The sequence below is a fragment of the Fukomys damarensis genome, unplaced genomic scaffold (assembly GCF_012274545.1).
Source record: "Fukomys damarensis isolate Sample0158 unplaced genomic scaffold, DMR_v1.0_HiC HiC_scaffold_1, whole genome shotgun sequence".
NCBI classification, from domain to species: domain Eukaryota; kingdom Metazoa; phylum Chordata; class Mammalia; order Rodentia; family Bathyergidae; genus Fukomys; species Fukomys damarensis.
The window spans coordinates 18,903,595-18,907,668 of record NW_022900913.1 but is presented as its reverse complement, the minus strand read 5'-3'; the positions used below and the strand labels follow the sequence as shown (position 1 = coordinate 18,907,668).

The following is a 4,074-nucleotide window of genomic DNA, read 5'->3' as shown; positions in this document are numbered from 1 at the left end:
AGTGTTCATTTGTCCCAAGTGAAACACCCTCACATCTTAGCATGGTGCCGTTAGGGACATTCATTTTTTCTTCTTGGGTCTATTGGTCCCTTTGAGGTATACAGGACAGTTATATTTATTGTTTTTGTTTTTTTTTTTTTTTTTTTTTTTTTTTTTTTTTTTTTTTTAGTGATTCATTCCTTTTCGTAGCAAATAATGGATAATGACAATGTCCACTTAATTGATTAATTCATTGCGTTGTTAATTTTTTCTGTCATGAATAAAGCTGCTACAAGCATTCAGATACAACTTTTTAGTAAGTATCTGTGTTTCCCTCCATTTAAATTCCTAGACATCAGATTCCTCACATTTAACTGTGTAAGGTACTGCACACACTTTTAAAAAGGTGTTGCCAAATTTTACATTTTCCCCATCAAAATATGTGAGGTCTTGCTGTTCTGATCTTTGGAAAAAATGATCTAATATCTAAATGTTTTGAGTATTGATTCAATTGTTTACTGGCCTTTAGAGATGTATTCCTTTACTGCTTTTGTAAAACTTTGTTGTTTATTATTATTATTGTTGTGACATGAAAAAATTTACATATTCTAAGTGTAAATATCTGGCATATATAATCTTGCTTTGCATATTCATTTACTTAACAGAGTCTTGTAAGTAGCACTGTACGTTATTAAAATAAGCTTATTTAAAAAAAATTGGATAATCAGAAACGTTAAAAAGTTAGTATAATGGTCAAGCCCAGTTTTCTTATTAACATATTTTATAATCACCATTTGCATGTTATAATTAGTGAAACAACAACAATATAAAACTATTAAAGTTCATTTTTCCAAGCTTCCTTATTCCTTATCTCACATTGTCTTTCTGTTCTGCTATCCCATCAGCAAGACCATATTTTTTTGGTAGTTAAATCTCCTTAGCTCTTGTTGGTTATGACAGATTTTTAGTTGTTTTTGAGAAATGTGAGTATTTTTGAGAAGTAGTGGTCAGGGATGTTGTAGAATGTACCACAAATGGATACGTTTTAATGTATATTTGCAAAGAAATAATTATGATGTGCAGTTTTCATCGCATCATACTGTACATATCATCAACACAACTTATTGCTGGCGATTTGTCCTTGAAGTTCTGGATGAGTCAGTATTTGTGTAGTTTCTCTACCTCTCTAATTCACTCAGTACATACTTATTTTTGGAAGGAATTCACTATGCACACCCCAAAATTAGGAAGCGAAGACTTAATTGCCACTGATGGAATAAATTTGAATTTTTAGGCAATGAAAAGTGTTTTTTTCTCCCAAATCTTTTATTGACAAAGTAGTGTAACCATGATGGACTCATCAACATATATTTTGTAATTTGGGTTCCAATACAATAATGTTTTACATACATAATGCTGAAAATGTTCTGGCTTTTTCAGATGGTTTCCATCTTCTTCCATTCATTTAGCTGATTGATTGATAAATTTATTTCTTTTGAATAGGTTCTTTATTTTGTAGCAATGTTAAGTTGACAGAAAAATAGGGCAAAAGTACAGTTCCTTTATTTCTTCTTACCTTCTGTTGTCTTTCCTTCTATTAACATTTTGCAATAGCGTTGTATATTTTTTGAGAAGCAAATACTGAGGGGTTATTAATAATCAAGCCTGTATTTATATTAGAATTTATTAACTGTATTCTAATTTGTACAGTTTGATAAATCTGTCATGTATGTATCTATCATTACAGTATCAAAAAGAATAAGTCACAGTCTTCCCCTGTGCTTCTTACATTTCTCTTTCACCTTATATCTACACTGAATTCTTGGAAGCTACTGAGTTTTTTACTCTCTGTGTAGTTTTGTCTTATATCATATGTTGTCTTATATCATATATTGTCTTATATCATATATTGAGCCTTTTCAGGCTCTTTTATTTCATTTAACCATATATATTTACATTCCTTACACGTCCCTTTGTGTCATTATACTTTCAAATATCATTCAAGTATATGGTATAGTATAACTACCTATTAGAAGATATTTTGCTTGCTTCAAGTTTTCGACTGTTATGATTGCCATATTATCTTTTTCTTAGGCATTTATATAGAATAAAACAATTTAGAAAAATACCTAGAACAAGTGCTGAGTCATATTTTAAGGATGGGTTTAGTTGAGTGAGAAACTGTAAACTCAAAGTGGTAACAACTTTGTGCATTTCAATTAGCAATGAGTGAAAATTCCCTTTCTAAAAATCTTTTCTAACATTTTATGTTGTTGTTTGGATTTTAGCCATCATATTACATTTTTAGTAGTATTTTTAGTTTTGTTTTAATTTAATTCCCTAATGTGTGTATACACACACACACACACACACAGACACACACACACACATGTATATGCATATGCATATTATATGTCTGTGTGTTATCTGTTCTTATCTATCCATCCATTTACCAACACACCTTTATTTTCAGGGATTACAGGATGCTTCAGTGTCACCTGACACGTTTCTCACCCCAATCCTTGGATAAGTCATTTCTCCAAAGAGCTTTGGTTCCTTTCATTGGAGAATTTATTAGAAACCAAAATTCATCCATCCTTAGGGTCAGATTACTTTGTTGCCATGGGAGTGTCATTGTTTCTAATCCATTTTATCAGACAGAGCGGGGGTATTTGGATGCATATGTTAACTGGTGGAGGTTAAGACCTTAGTCCTTTTTTCTACTGCTATAACAGAATACCCTGCATGAGGTAATTTATAAACAATGAAAGTTTATTTGACTCACAGCTCTGGGGGCCAGAAAACCAGGACCATGGAGGGCATTAGCAAAGGCCTTCATGTTGCATAGTAACCCGGGAGAAAGACATGACAGGAAAATTGAGCACACTCATTACTTTACTAGGAGTGTACTCGGTGGCAATTCAGCTGTCTTGAGAATAATAACACTTATCAATTCTTGACCACTCAGCCCTCATGACCTTGACACATCTTACAAACTCCACCCCTCAACACTGTTACAATGGTGAATAAATATCAGCATCAATTTTGCAGAGGACGTTCTGATGGTATTAAAACATTATATGCAAATATCTCCATATACTGTGACCTTGTACATGCAGACTGAGAAAAACATAAGTATTGGTATCTTCAACTTTATCCACTACCACATACGCCATTCTACTACCATCCTCTTAGTTTTAACTTCTCACTTTTTCAGTGAGAAACTGAGATCCCACAAACCAACAACACTATACTGACCAGTTAAATTTTGCTATACACATAGAGGAGTATCAGAAACATTACCTCATCCTTATAGGAAAAATTTCATCAGGCTGGGCGTGGTGGCTCACTCCTGTAATCCCAGCACTTGGGAGGCTGAGGCAGAAGGATCGTTGAGTCTGAGATCAACCCGGGCTACATAGTAAGTTCCAGGTCAGTCTCAACTACAGAGTGAGACCCTGTCTCAAAAACCAAAAAAGAAAAAAAAAGGAAGAATTTCATCAGCTAGAATACAATGATTACATATAATTTCCTTGCTTATTCGTCTTACAGGCTTCGTTTATTTCCAAGCTTACTTAGGTGAGTACTTTTTCACTCTTCCCTTCAATTCCATTATTTGGTCTCATTCTGGCTTTAATTCTCGGAGCTTCACCTCTATTGAAGGATTCTTGGAAATTGGCATATGTAAATATTTTAGCTTTGGTGCTATGTGGTTCTCTGGATTTTAACAAGCACTTAGAATCTCGCCCTCGCAAGTACAATATAATTCATCACTCCAATAAGTTTCATGTAGTTCTCTCCACCCCTCTCCCCTGCCCTCCCCCCTCTCTCCCACCCTTCCTCTCTCTCTAAAATAAATAAACAACTAAATAAGTTTCATTAATTCCACCACCACTTCTTCTTTCATCCGTTTCACTCCTAGCAACCGATGCTCTTTTCCTCTCTATGTTTGTCTTTTCCAAAATGTCATGTTTTTGTCATCCAGACTGTAACATAGCCTTTGTAGATTGGCTTTTTTCACTCATCAATAAAGACTCATCCAATTTTTTGGTGGCTTCATAGTTAACTTCTTTTTTTTTTTTTTTTTTTTTTTTT

General features: G+C 33.7%; 1 long non-coding RNA gene across 1 annotated transcript in view; it reads right to left on the bottom strand.

Annotated features, from left to right (window-relative positions):
• The window catches only part of LOC104862077, a 41,860-nt gene extending 38,501 nt beyond the window's left edge, over window positions 1-3,359 (bottom strand). The window contains exon 1 of the long non-coding RNA XR_780176.1: window positions 3,283-3,359. This is a non-coding gene — a long non-coding RNA (uncharacterized LOC104862077). The remainder of the gene's footprint in view (window positions 1-3,282) is intronic.
• Between the last annotated feature and the right edge of the window lie 715 nt (window positions 3,360-4,074).